At 34.0% G+C, this 15,771-nt stretch overlaps 1 long non-coding RNA gene across 1 annotated transcript; it reads right to left on the reverse strand.

Moving 5' to 3' along the window:
- Window positions 1–10,688: 10,688 nt before the first annotated feature.
- LOC145125331 (uncharacterized) lies at window positions 10,689–12,503 on the reverse strand. The gene is made up of 3 exons (XR_013715927.1): window positions 12,078–12,503; window positions 11,374–11,455; window positions 10,689–11,290 (listed from the first exon to the last, which is right to left on the reverse strand). It is a non-coding gene; the product is annotated as an uncharacterized LOC145125331 (long non-coding RNA).
- Between the last annotated feature and the right edge of the window lie 3,268 nt (window positions 12,504–15,771).

The following is a 15,771-nucleotide window of genomic DNA, read 5'->3' on the forward strand; positions in this document are numbered from 1 at the left end:
TGTCCACTCTCACCCACCGCTTCCTTGATCGGTGGAGGGTCGTTAGCCGAACGGGTAGGATACGACTTTAAATACTCGTTAAAAGTATAATGAATTATAAAGTAACTATACATTATAAATTCCCAATCTTAGTTACTTTAGGAAAATGTGAAATTGGTGCTAGCCCATAAAATTACACTTAGTACCTTACCAAGTCGTTAGTGGAGCGTGTGTGGTTAACCGGCACACTAACATGGACTAGTAAGAGTGGCAAAGGGTAACTTGACTTTATTATAGATCGGTGGAGCGTGTGTGGTTAACCGGCACATCGATTAGGTAATATTGTTGAGGGTACCAAGTCAATTTGTATGGTTATTCACACCTTGTTTGTGATCCTCGGCATCCCAGTCACAAACTTGAGAGGGCACAATCGAGATTCAAACATGCCATTGAAAGTTCAATGTATCTCAAAAGATCTAGGAGTTTCAAATCCAATTAAAAACTTAATTATATTTCGTTTTTATGGTAGGAAATTGGTAAATCGTCATTTACCTACCTTCAACTATTTTATAATTTGGATTACGGCATCCCTCTTCCAGTTATAAATAGGTTGTTGGGTCCTAGCCTTAATATTTCATATTGGGTGTTATATTAAGGACTTTAAATCAACTAACTTGAATTTCTCCCATTATAGATGTCTAGTTTAGACAGCTATGGTCTTCCCAAATCTTTAGGAAGAAGCTTTCTAATGAAGATGATATCCCGAATGGCAATCAAGGTGAAAGATCAATCCCTTTGTTATGCATTAGTGGGACTGGAAATCATACTTCACTTCCTCCACCTCCTCCAATAAATCTTCTTATCCCACAAGTTTCAAGACATGATAAGTTCTAAGTCACTCAATCCCTATTGGCAAACAAAGTCTATATGTGCTTAGGTCTTGGAGATTAAGTCACATATTGACAAGCCGGGAGAGTAGGGTGTCGAAGTCTCAAGGTAGCTGGCTGTTGACTTGGTCACTCCCTGATAACAGATCACGACATGACCCTTAATGATCTTACCTATTTGCTTGATGATGCTGAATCAGCAATGATTTGGAGCATTGGTAAAGAAAAATTTGATTGGAAGATCAACTTCCCAAACTTCCATGGACATTGACAATGGTAACATTGGAAGTCCAGAAAAACTTTCTCTACCCAATTGAAAGGGATTGGCCATAGTCAACTCGGTTGACCAAATGATAAAGAGAAAGGCTAAGTCTGTGATAGTCCCGTGTACCGTTTCCAAAGAGTCCATATGTTTCTGTTGCCAAAGGAAGGGCATTGGTTGCGAAGCTGCCAAATTTACCTAAAAGTCCATAAGGATAGTAAAGTCAAATGTTTGACTCTACTTCAGGTAAAGTCCATTGTCTAACTCTATTAAGTTTCTATTCTGAGATTCTTATTGCATGATGTGACTGGGTCACATGTTGATGTTTTAAGAATCAAAGAAAAGTGAAGAAACTTAAAGGAAGTATATGCTGATTCTGATCGCGAAGAGGGATTTTGATCGCATGGTTCGGTGATCAGAATTTTGAGCTATTACTTAAGAGTTGAGACATATTGCTTAGGAATAGATAACAACAAGGTTTTCATATGGGTTGTAAGGATAAGTTTTCCGCAAAGTTTTAAAATAAAGAAAAGTTTTGATTTTATTTATTTTAAGTATCCTTACAATGGCATTTGTGAAAAATTGTTGATTATATGTTTCCATTAATAGCAATATTTGAAAATGGATTTGATTCTTTCATTTGTGGTAGTATCATAATTTACCAAATAAGGAAAGATTCTCATCGCCCAAGTTTCAGTTAGATAGAAACTTGGAATCATGCAACTTGTATTGTATGATGAATGAGAAGTTTTCGTCTTTGGGAAATTAAGACTAATTCCTTGTTCACATGTACATGTGAGTCAAGTGAAGGACTAAAAGATTGGGTACACTTGGTTGTGTGCTGGTCAGGTCCACCACAAAGATAGATAAGATTATTCGTTATGATTTACTAAAGTTTAGTAAATATGGTTATGCTTACGAGTTTAAGTGTAATTCTGAAACATTGGAAAAGTTTCAATGTATGGCAGAATGAATAAGAAGAATCAAATAAGGCAGAAAGATAAAATTTTCTCCAATCTGAAGAGATGGGAGAGTACTTGTGTATTTTGTTTTATGATTATCTTAGTGATTATGGAACCATATCACAATTGATCCTCTAAGGACACCTTAGTGTGTTTGTTGCCTGAGGAGAGGAATCGTGAATTGTTGAAATGGTTAAATCAAAAGATAATTCATACTTCGTGCCAAAAACAAATCCTGGAGTTATACTCCAAGATTGTAACTTGAGTGACATAGTCTTTAGAAAGTTCATAACACTTGTCAAATGTAGAGTAAGATGTTTCCTATTCTTGTACATTTGAGATTGGTAAGTTGTGATGTTTTGGATAAAACAAAGACCAGCTAAGACCAATAGTGAGAAGTGTTTAACTTGATAAGAATCCGCACTAGATCTTGAATATTTGTTTTGTCAAGGAATGGTTCTTGACAAAGAGAAGTCTTATATGTCAAGAGGATAGTGGGAGTCTAAATGATTCTGAAATAGTTTCAAGAACTAAATCAAGAGTTTTGTTAATCACTAGCCCACGACTTGAGGTTTGTAACCTATCGTGTTGACATATTCTTGTTTATGTGTCTGTTCCAGTTGAAAGTTGATTATGCTTGTGAGTTCTATGAGTTCTCAATTGTTTGCATAACAACCCGGAAGCAATGGTGGGCAATCTGCTACCAGGTGGCAAGAAATTAAGATTGCACAAGTTCAGTCCCTATGAATTTGGAAGTGTCACTAACCTAGTCCTGTGATTATGGTTATGACAAATTCACATGGATAGGAACACATACACCATAAAATCTAAGTGTCATAAGGTTTCTCTTCGATTCATGAAAATGATGGTGAGGAAACGCTTCCACTAAGAAGATTTTAATTAGATAGCGGTTGTGATATTTGCATTCTCATATAGTTAGTGGAGCGTGTGTGGTTAACCGGCACACTAACTAGTGAGAATGGCAAAAGGTCTAGACAAACATGTGAGCTATCTAAGGAAAGGTGTATGTTTTTTATAAAGTCTTATCAAAGCAATCTATTATCAGAAATATGAACTTTGGTAAGAAAGTCAATAAAGTATTGATTTCTAGAAGTCCAGTTGATTTCTGAGTACATGTCAAAGCTAGTGGGAGCATAAAGTGTTATGCTGGTAATCATTATGCTAGTGGGAGCATGACGATTATGTTAAATATTGCAGGTTAGCAATGTTAATTATAGAAAACAAAAGTTTCAATTCGCCTTGAAAAAGTTGTTTTGCTATAATTAAGGGAGAGGATTTTATACTTCACTCCAATTCTACAAGCTTAGATTGAGAATTTAATCTACTTTAGTCAAGAATATATATGAATGTTATGTTGGAATGGTTTAACATAAGGAAATTCTATATATGTTGCGTTCTCAAAATTCGATTATGATTACGACATCCCTCTTCATAGTTAGAATTATGAAAACATGGCAAATAAAAAATTTTATAGCATAAATCATGTCCCATATGCTTTGGGTAAAGGTTTGATTACATGTGCTATAATATTCATCCATTCTAAATTTTCCAAATGCCTAGGGCATTAAGATGGAAAAAGGAATAGAACTGGAAATGACTAAAATGATTAAGCAAAGTTTGTCGAGGACAATCTGAGGTTTACCAAAGATTGGTTGCTCATGGACAATTAGAAGTATAGAGTAAGGACCATATTGACATATTTTGAAAAGAGGCAACTCTTGTTCAGAAGTGATGGTCAAAATGGTAATATGGAATTGTATCCATAGGTGGAAGTTATTCTTTGAATCTGTGTAAGATTAAAGAACTTAATGCTAAGAAGGATGTTCAAAGGAATGTACTTTGAATTTGAGACTTCATTTCCATGGAATTGTTTTCCATTGGAATACTTTGTAATTTCTGTTGCCAAGTCTTTGTGACTTCTGTGCATAGTCATTACAAGGGGATCATTGCATATAAGTTTAGAATCTAACAGATTACAGTAGATGGCAAGAGTTTGGTATTCTTTCATTTACAACGAGGATTGGAATTGTGAAATGAGCATCATTGGAATATTGTCAATTGATCTATTTCACAAAGAGATGACCATATGTAAACATAGTATGCATACTTGGAGTATGGCATAATTGTTGTTTGGAAAAACATAGTGTACATGCTTGGAGCATGGGACAACTAATGTTTTAATTCAAGCATAAAGTTGATTAATCGAAACATAAATAATGAGTAATCAATATGGTGCTTAAATAAAAGGTGTTTTATTTACACTCAAAGTGTTGGGGCCATATAAGATTAGTATTATTCATGTGTTTCACTTTGCATGTTTTGACTTCCAGAATAATTATGTTATGGTATATATCATATTATTCAAACCATCCACAGTCAGTCATATGTTGGAAGTAAATATGAATCAAGACTGTCATGAATTTGGCTTGTATGAATTTGTCTAAAGTGCTTTAGACAATGCAATGGTTGCTACAACATTCATGAGTACTCATAAGGGCTGAGTATTGGATTCAACCCACGCTCACTTGCATCACTTCATGGAATTTATCTCGAGTGATCGTGAGACGGTAATATCATATAAATCTTCAAACCTAGAGATATGAGTTGTTGACTATGAGTTGGTTATTCATTGATTGTACGAAAACGCATTGGTAACTCGATGTTATAAAACGTGCCTTTGTGAATAATTCAACAAGTAGTTAGTACAAGCATATCAGTCGAAGTTTATCTGTTCCTTCTAGAAATAGAAGCGATATCTGGGCCCCTCGATGATTTGGTTTTGACTTATGTACCGGGCCTGGTCAGAACCTAATTGATGTGTTCAATTTAGTTCTATGTCGAAACAAATCAGAGATCGAGAAACAAATGCTGGACAATAAGTAAGACCATGTTCCATGTGTTTGTCCGGCTGATATCATGAGAACAGAGGATTATATGATCACTTATCTTAAATGGCGTATCATCATCATCTCAGTTCCGAGAGACTTTGAAAGAGCTACGATTGCTAGTCGGATTTTGAAGTCATATTTGCAAATATAGTTATTAGACTTATCCAAGTGGGAGACTGTTGGATATAGTGTCTAAGTCCATAACTTTATTTGGTATGTACTTGACCCGACCCGGCATGGTCCATTTGGGTTGCATGGCATTGCAATACTTGGATAGACTAAATGAGAGAATAAGGCACTTATGATTATTAATATATTATAAGTTCTAATATATTAATAATAGTATTATTTAATTAGTATTGATCAAGTATTAATCTAGGATTAATTTGGTGATCAAAGTTAGACTAATTAATAGGGTTGATTATGACAATCATCAATTCTTTTATGGTGGATTAATGATCCATGGTTTATGGGTTATGGATGTAACCAAATAGAGCTCCATGGATAGTCCATGGGAGTTACAAATCCATGGGTCATGGGAAATCAAGAGTCATGACAATTAAGGGCATTCATGTGTAAACCCTAATTGTGACAACACTATAAAAGGAACCCTATGGCTAGCAAAAAGTGGACCTAGTGGACATAGTGTTACTAGAGAGGGCATAACCAATTTTGAGTGCTAGAAGTATTCTCTCAAGTTATTCCAAGTCTTGTGGTGTTGTGTGAAGCATTTGAGGCACAACATTTGGGGTGCTAGGCTCACAAAGTCTTGAAGGAATCCAAGCAACAACAAGGTATGTATTTCTACTAGTTTTATGTTTTATGTAATCCCCATGCCATGCTAGTTAGGAAATAACCTTGAAAAAGAAATTTGCATGTATATAGAGAAAACATAGATTCAAGGTTATTAGGGTTGCATGTACACTTAGGAAGTGTTAGAATGCTCAAAACCCATCAAAAGGAGCCTATGGAAATCTTCTGTGATAATGATGGAGCGGTTGCCTTAACCAAGGAACCGAGAGATCATGGTAGATCTCTACATATCGACAGAAAATATCACTTTATTCGACATCGGGTGGAAGAGGGACTCCTCGTGGTGAAGAGGGTATCATTAGAAGATAACCCAGCAGATCCCCTTACGAAGGGACTGAGTAGGATTAAGCACTTGCAGCACGCTAGGAGCATTAGGCTGAAGGATGATATTAGTTTAGATTAGATAGTTTGGAAACGTGTAATAGATAAAATGTAATCGACATTTGATGAATAAATAAAAGAGTATTATTTATGAGTAAAGTTACTATCTTATGTTGATCTTTTAACTGTTGTTTCATTTTGCATGTTTTGACTTCCTGAATAATAACATTATTCGAACAGTCCACAGTCGTTCATATGTTGGAAGTAGGTATGAATGAAGACTGTCGTGAATTGGTGTGTAGATTGTCTAAAGTGTATTAGACATAGAAAAGGTTTGCTACAACATTCATGAGTGTTTATGAATAAGATTTGAGCATTGGAATAAACCCACGCTTGCTGGAATCACTTCATGGAATTTATCACAAGTGATCGCAAGACGATAATATCATATGGTCTTAAAACCTAGATATATGGTTTATTGTTTGCTAATTGGTTGTGCATTGATAATGTGTAAATGCGTCAGTAACTTGATGTTATAAAACGCATTGTTGTGTGTGACTTGGTTAGTGAATGATAAATGCATATAAGTCGAAGTTTATCTGTTCCTTTTATCCTAAGAGGGTAAAAGCGATATCAGGGCCCCTCGATGATTTGGTTTGACTTATGTGTCGGGCCCGGTCAGGACAAAGTTGATGTGTTCAACCTAGTTCTATGTTGAAAAAATCCGAGATCGAGAAACAAACTGCTAGACAATAAGTATGACTATGTTCCATGTAATTGTCCACACGATATCTAGAACGGAGGACTATACGATCCCTTATCTAAAGGACAGGTTACTGATAAGATTAGAATTCGACAGTGTCTTTGAGAGCTACGATTGCTAATCGGATTGTGCTTGTGTTTATAGTTACTAGACTTATCCAAGTGGGAGACTGTTGGATTAGTGTCTAAGCCCGTAACTATATTTGGTAAGTACTTGACCCGGTTGTGCATGGTCCTTTTGGGTTGCCTTCACCAAAGCAACATGATAGGATGATTTATAAATAAAGAGGTTATTATGGTTTATTAATATATTATATGATCAATATATTAAAGGATAAATCATATAGTTTAATTAATATTAGACAAGAATTAATTAAGAATTAATTAAGAATTAATTTTGTGGCTAAAAGAGATTAATTAAATAAAAGGGACTGGAACTGTCAATTGTGTGATAGTTGATTTTGGGCCGTGGATCCTTATGGATCATACGGTGGACGAAATTAAGGTGTATGGGCTCCTTGAATTCGTCTAAGCCTTATTCCAGAAGGATCCTTGGACTGCTTAAGGCCTAAGTTGTCCAATTAGGGTTTCAGGCTATAACCCTAGCAGCTCAAGTATTTAAAGACCCCTAGGGCTACAGAAATCGGGACCAGAAACCCTAAGGAGTTCCTAGAGCCGATTTTGTGCCTTCAACCTCACTCCAAATCATCCTCTTGCCTCTTGGTGTTTGTAAGCCATTAGAGGAGTGACATTTGTGACTCTAAGCTCCAAGGATAACAAGATTCAAGCTTTCAAGAAAAAGGTAATCATCTAGATCTGTTTTATTATGTCAATTTTGAATTGTTTACACTAGATCTAGGGTTTGCAAGTCTTGGATGAAAAGCATGTTCAATAGAGAAACCTAGATCCAAGCATTAGGGTTTGCATGAGCACATAGGATGTTATTTTGTGTAAAACCCATCACGGGCTCCTACGGGGGTTGGCCCTTGCTGCTTCAGCGAAAGCTGATTTGGTCATGCGGGTTCTTAAGGATGTGTCGATTCTGATTCTTAACCATCTAGTATTAAGGACATGAGATCTGGACTGTGTTATTTTCGCTCATAAAGCTAATTAAGGTATAAAGTTTAAATAAAACTAGAGTTGGATTATTGGGTTACACCGTTTTGTGGTCTTCCTCACTTTAGGAGTCTGTGATACATGAAAGGTAGCATAATGGTTGCTTTGGTGTTAATGATTGGAGCCTTATTTCGATGTAAAGTCTGATCGTATAAAAAATATATATAAATATACAAAATAAAAAAAGAAGCATGTTTAATTTTAGTTATTCGTTTCTCTTTTACATGTTATTTTCGTTCATTGTTCATTTTCTTTATTTTTGGCATGCATATTTTATTTTTTGTTCTGTTTATTTTTTGTCGTTCTTGTAATTAGGTTTTTCCTTTGGTTGTTAGTGTGTCTAGTTTATTCCTTTACTACCCTTGCCCTCTATTCCGAATACCACATTTATCCTTTCCTTACTCGAGCACAAGTAAAGTTTAAGCTTGGGGAGGTTTGTTAGATGCATTTTATATGCATCTTTTAGAACAATTTCCTTGTTATTTCGTTATAAAAAGCTAACTAACTCCCGATTATTCTTATGTATTTCGTGTTTCATGATTATTTTGTAGAATGCCCGTACTGCTCACTTTTGTTATGGCTTTTCAGGGTACTTGGAGCACATGGAGGATTAAGCGAGTTCGGGATGCGTTAATGGATGCTTTGGAGCTTAACTGGAGTCTAGACTAAGGAAGGATGCCGAGGAACGATCAAGAACTGCTTGGAAGGAGGAATGGCGATCAAAAGACGCGAAAATGACAACATGCGATCGCATATTGCCCCTATGCGATCGCAGGTATGCCTTTGCGATCGAAGGTTGGGTCGCAGCCTCGCTTCGTGGTTTTTTCGTGCCAAAAATTCATCAGACTAGAAGAAAAGAGATACATGCGATCGTAGGTTGTTCCCTTGCGATCGCAGGTTGGCCAAAATGCATCGAAATGGTAACGTACTTCATTTAAAAGGCTCGTGACGCGTTTTTCCGTAATACATGCGATCGCAGGTTGTCCTTATGCGATCGCAGGTACGGCATTTTTACAGCCAGACGTATAAAAAGAGCCCCATACTCATCCAGCAACCCTAATTGGCGATTCCTAGCGATTCTAAGGCGATTTTCAGAGGGTTTCAAGTGAAGAACGCGGATCTAAAGGAGACGAATCAATTTCTTTTTATTGTTTAGTAAGATTTATCGTTTAGACTCTATTTTCTACTGTTTGTAATCCTCTTTTAGCCATGTCAGGCTAAAAACTCAAATTTCAGTTTCGCAAGACATAACCTTTTCGTATGATTAATCATTAGGCACTATTTTTTACTGTGATTACTGTTTAGTTTGATCATTTCTGTGTTTAATTGAGTGTTTGATTTTGATTTCAATTTCAATTTCTGTTGGCCACTTAAATTGTTTGTAAATCATTTTAGTCATCTAATTGTTTAGATCCTTAATTATCTAGATTAGTTGGTAAAAAGTGACAAATATTAGATTAATTCTGCATTTAGGGTTAACTCTAATACGGATTGATCAAACAAGTTTTTACGCCTCCGAGCTTATGAGAGGTATTAAACTTTACTGGGAAATTACACTGTGTTTAATGCAACTTTTCTTTGTTAATCAAGAGCTTGTTTGGTTAACTGGGTAAAAAGTTAGGTTTAATTCAAAGAACTTATTTTGATTAAATAATTGCTGTAATAGAGGTCATTATAGCTTGTTAATGAACTTCAGTACCAGTTTGAAAAAGTGTACAGTCAAATATTGTGTTGAAGGTTAATTATATGATTAGGGGAGTCACTGCGAAACTGAAATTGCTTTCTCTTATTGAGTTTTCATCACTTTAAATTTAGTTATTCTTTTGACATTTTCGATTTTTATTAGTCCAATTTTCAGAAATAACCCCCCCCCCCCCCTCTTATTTGTATTACCTGTTAGTGCAATAGAGCAGTTTAATTTATATTTTTATTTCTTTAAATCGTGCACGACAGCGGTTTTAACAGTAGCTAAAATGAATCTGGACCTGATGATACATTGATGATGATGATTGATTTTGCAAAGTCATTTTTGTTTTTCTTTTTTGGGGTTAAATCTTTTTTTATTGATTCTCTTAAATTTGGGTAATTTTGTGTGTTGTGAAAGATAGACTTCAAGAAGAATATAGATTTGTCTGTAATCCCATGAAGAAACAAAACGTTTTTAGTAATTCTTTATAATTTAATATCTTCTTTTTGGAATAAAACCACTTGTTCTTGTTTCCATCAGTTTCTGTTATAGATTTGAGATCATTTTTGGATTGAGGTGGAGTATATCTCTCAATTGAATTTGGAACATGTGGAATAAGTTTCATTGGGATGATTGAAGTTGTTTTTAAGTTGAGCTTAGTAGTTAGATCAGCATGGACAACAACTGTCTAATGATCTGTCTTTGTCATCTTTGGCTGTCATGAAACCTTGAAATACTCGACTTTGATCATTTTTGTTATCATGAAACCTTAAAATAATCTATGTAATAATTAGTTATTTATATATTTTTTGAACAAAGACAAGATTTTATTGTATAAATAGCAAGGAACTAGCTACAAATATAAACAATATATAAGAAATCAAATTAGTTTCTTTCAACAAATTAGATGTCAAATTTGGATTAGATGAAGAATAGGTAAACTTACTACAATCCGATTTAAGCCAAGAAAAGGAAATAACCGTAATTGAATAAAAGAAAAGGAAATACCCAAATTTAAACGAATAAATAAGAAAATATTTAAGCCCAGAAAAAGAAAAACAAAAAAGAAGCCTTTGCAAAATCAATCATCATCGTCAATGTATCATCGGGTCCCGATCCCTTTTAGCTACACACATTCACTAATAAATATTTCACTCACAGACCAATCAAAACCTTCATCGAGACCTTTCTTCTTTCTTCTTTAACATCTATATTCTTCTTTCTTCAATCTTCAATCTTATTTCTTCATGTCTGTATCACTTCAGTCACAATCCAATCCATAAACTTCAGACACAATCCCACCCTTGTCTAAAATGGGTTGACTCAAACTCACAAAAAAGAGAAAATAGACCCCAACAAATGAGAATGACATTATGAAACAATGACATTCTATTATAATGACATTGTGTTATAATGAAATTTTGTTAGAATGCCAACCATAAAATCAAATTCTATGCCTTCTTCTTTGGATTCTTACATCTTTATTTTTAGGATCACAAAAAGTTTCATACTTCCTTCTAGGATCATCTGAATTCCTTTTAAAGTGTGCATCGGCACACACACAGTGGTTGTTGGTGTTGGATAATTTTAACCTGTAAAAGTAGAAAGTTGTTTAAAAAACAATTATTTATCTTATTTAATAATAAAATAAATAAACAAATAAAACTCCACATACCTTTAGTAGTTACATCTTTGGCTGCATATCTCATTTATAACCTGTTGTAGCTTCTTTGAAAAAGGGTTAGCTGTTGTGAAAACTACAAAAGACGAAAAGATTTTGTCAATGCTAGAGAGGATCGAATGCATTGAGTAAAGGAGGTGCTATTTCAATTTCATTGTTTCCATCTAAAGGTTTGAGGTTAAAGACAAAGATTTTTGGTTGGTTGGAACATTTTTAGAAACTTCAATATGTTTCATAAATTTGAGGGAAAATTAACTATGAAGGTTTAAAAGATCTATCTATAAGAAAATTTTGAACAGTTGTGTGCCTTGATTTAGAATGAAAAGCACAAAGACCGATATCATATATGATATCTACAGATTTATATTATGTATCTCATAGATGATGATGAAAAACTAAATGAATTATATACACCAGACCAAACAATTACAAGGAGAAATACGATACTAAACATGACATTAAAAAGAACTCAGATAAAATACAACAGATGAAAGTTGAAACATCGTCTAAACATACTATTTACAAATTCAATCACATGTAAAACGAATAATGAAACAATCAACTACACATATTATTAACCAAAATACTCAAAGGTAAAAATGAATATATAATTGCAGGAGGAAAAAATTGATCAATCGAATTGATAACAAAATATCATTCTAAAATGCAGAATTATATTGAGGGATCGAAAAACATACTGAATTAGTTGCGAAATTATAGAATTTGTGTGAGTATAATAATCAGACTCTCTTCTTTCTCGACCTTTGATAATCACCCTTCCCCACCTTGAAACCCGATTCCAAAAACTTAAATGCTTTCCTCCTACTACCACCGCCTCCATGGCTGTCGGTTCTCGATTTCCTTCCTCGAAGTCTAAATCCCTCCGACCTCTATCTGTTGACGATTCAAATGTAGAAGAATAAAAGTGTGATCTTTTGTTGTTCTGTTGATTTAATCCAAATCGAGACTTTTGGAACGGGAGAGAGAGAGAGAGAGAGAGAGAGAGAGAGAGCGACGGTGAGGGGTGGAGTTGTCGACATAGATCTTTGCCTCAGTCCATCAGCGTTTGGGGGAAAGGAGGAGCAAGGGAGGGATTTTGTGGTCGACGGTAGTACGATTTTATGGTAACACCTCCTTGCTTCAAGCAATTTATACATATATCTAGGATTTATTTTTAGATTAATAAATTGTGATAGTATAAAGTTACCAAAATACCCTTAAACAATTTCTTATTTATTTAATTTTTTAAAAAATTTTGATTGGTTCATAATAAATCCTACATCCACATAATATATAGTTATAATACAAGAACATATATATATATATATATATATATATATATATATATATATATATATATATATATATATATATATATATAGGAGTAGGATCAAATGAGAACATCAAAAAGGTTGAGAACACGAGAACAAAGTATATTTATGTGTGATTCCATGTATTCATTTGTGGAGAAATGATAAATTTTTATGTCTTTAATTTCAATTGAAGAGAAAAAACATATTCATGTTGATAAAAATTTATCATTTCTCCACAAATGAATACATGGAATCACAAATGAATATACTTGTTCTCGCGTTCTCAACCTTTTAGGTGTTCTCATTTGATCATTATATATATATATATATATATATATATATATATATATATGCGCGCGCGCATGTATGTTTGTTTGTATGTATGTGTGTTTACACTAGTTACTTTTGTTAAGTAGTTATTATTGATCTTTAGCAACTAATTATGTCAAATTGATTGTGTTGGTAATCATCTTTATGGCATATAACTTCTATTATAAATGGTCTACCAATGCTAATTATCAAAGTTTCATTACCTTATAAAATTCCTAAGATTATAATAAGCATGACAATGAGAACTTACAACTAGAATTTAAGACTTAAACTTTATGAAATTTAAACCTTTTACTCTTGATTTGTTTTAAAACCAGAATTTACAAAAAAAATATCATTATCTCTGCGAAGTATAATTTTTATACCTCGATATCAAATGCAAAATTAGCATGAATCCTAATAAAAGGGTTCAATTCCATTTAACTTATAAGATGAAATTAGGAGTATCAGTTAGAGAGTATTTGTTTGTCTTAACCTTGTTTGTCTTAACCGTTCTAATAAAAACTCATAAGTTAGAATGTAAACCAACTATTCTCAAATAATAGTCGGTAGACCATAGGTTATTTTATGGGAATATAATGACTTGGTTAAAACTCTATTAACATGCACTTTTGGCACATGAATTTTGTATGGAAAAAAACATATATTATATAATAAGATTAAAACTTTGTTCCCTTAAGAATAGTGTTTTTGTTTCATTGGTTGATTTTTTTTATTAGTTTTTTGAAAAGGTTTTTGTGTCGGTATTGATTCTTTCTTCATTTTGCATCTGATAAACCCTTATTGGTTCCACCGTTTATGTTGTACACGTACTTGCCTCCTCTCATCCGATATCGACGTATTACTTAGAGGATCATCTTCTCTTCTGTTGTCTCTCACTCTCGATCTTCATCACCGTTCTCTCTCAACTTCCCTTTCGTCTAATTTTGTTCTTGTTCCAGGTAATTCCTTTTCTTTTCTTTTGTTTCTTTTTTTTTTGTTAGTTTTTTGAAAAGGGGTTTTGTGTCGGTCATTGCTTCTTTCTTCAATTTGCGTCTGATAAACCCTTATTGCTTTCCACTGTTGATATTGTATACGTGCTTGCCTCCTCTCATCCGATGTCAACGTGTTACTTAGAGGATCATCTTCTCTTCACTTGTCTCTCACTCTTGATCTTCATCACCGTTCTCTCTTAGGTTCCCTTTCGTCTGATTTTGTTCTTGTTCCAAGTAATTCCTTTTTTTTGTTTTGTTTCTTTTTTTTGTCTGTCTTTGTTGTTCTTCCATTCTCTTCGCTATTTGTTTTCGTTATGCCTAAACGAAAGCTTGCTTGCTCTGCTTCATCTTCCTCTACATTTGCTGATGGATTCCTCCGCACTTCCCGTCGACTACTCCACCGCTCATGCTTCGGCGATCGTGAATCGCTAACGTTAGTCCTCTTCTGTACCACCTGTGTCGTCCAAACGAAGACTCTTCAAGCCCTAATCACGATTGCTTCACCGGATCGATGTATCTTAAATCTTTCAGGTAACCTTATTACTCCCCTTTCCCCTCGACTTTAGGGTTTCATTTGTCTGATTGCTCATAATTTTTGTTGAAGCCCTGTAAAAAGGTTGTGATTTTACCGCCATTCATATTTGCCGCCTCTAGAAAACGCGAACCCGTCAATATCTCATCCGATTTCTTAAACCTTTCTTTTTTGTCGGTTTCTTACGAAGGTTTTCTCCCCATTTTTTCCATTCCTTCCAACTCCAAATGGGAAAGTGCAAGCACAATGAGACCTCAAACTGTATGCTGGTGCTCTGGTTATATGTTTTTATTAAGCAATTTACATACTCTATTACTTTAATTTGTTTGTATTGGATTTAAGCATACTAAAAGTTTAGCCAATAGATAATCTAATAATGGTCTGACTTAATTGCAAAGAATTTTACACATATTTTTGGATTTAAAAAGATGGGAAAGTGTTTATCTATCTTTCATACATACGACAGCTTCTGAACCTCTGTTGTGTATTTTGATCAATAAACAACTAAACAAGGGTTGGTAAGTAAAAATTCAAAGTTATGTTACTGGTTTTCATTGTATATGTATAAAATTTATATCAAATTGGTTTTCATAAAAGATACAATCTTCACCGTGGACCTCTTACAAGTTCAGGTTTTCAATAGATTCTTTAAAGGTATTATTGATGCTATTATATATGTTACAGCTGGAAACATTTCAACTTAGGTTTGTTTTTTAGGATATGATTTTGATTCTGATTCTAATTAAGATTCAATGTGTTTAAGATTGTTAGTTTAACGGGATCCTATTGCCTGTTTTCGTTTTCAGGTACGTAAGTTCTCCCATCTTCCAATTAACTTTTTCATTACTTGCTTCGTGGAAAATATTTATCAACATATAAATGATTTTGGAATGTCTATTGACATGTTTCGTGCCCGTATTCCTCTCAATCAACCTTACTTTCAGCATCGTTTATCTCATGGGAACAACTGATCAATTTAGGAATGTCTATCTCCACCTGCAAAAGAAGTGAGAAAACGGTTTGGTGAAGGCAAAATTCCAATTACTATAAGATTTTTGTCTCATGGGAACATGTGATCCTACTGGAAGGTTTTATCTCATGGTTAATGTACTTAATGGAATTGGACTTTTGTTAAATAGTTGTTGTCTAAACTGAAGTAGTTATCAGTTTTTGGTATTTTATATTTATATATTTAGCTTTTCATTGTTAGATTAGCATATAGCCTTCCTTTTGCATATTTCTT

Source organism: Lactuca virosa, chromosome 7 (genome assembly GCF_052849685.1).
Source record: "Lactuca virosa cultivar CGN04683 chromosome 7, Lactuca_virosa_CGN04683_v6, whole genome shotgun sequence".
Classification (NCBI taxonomy): Eukaryota; Viridiplantae; Streptophyta; class Magnoliopsida; order Asterales; family Asteraceae; genus Lactuca; species Lactuca virosa.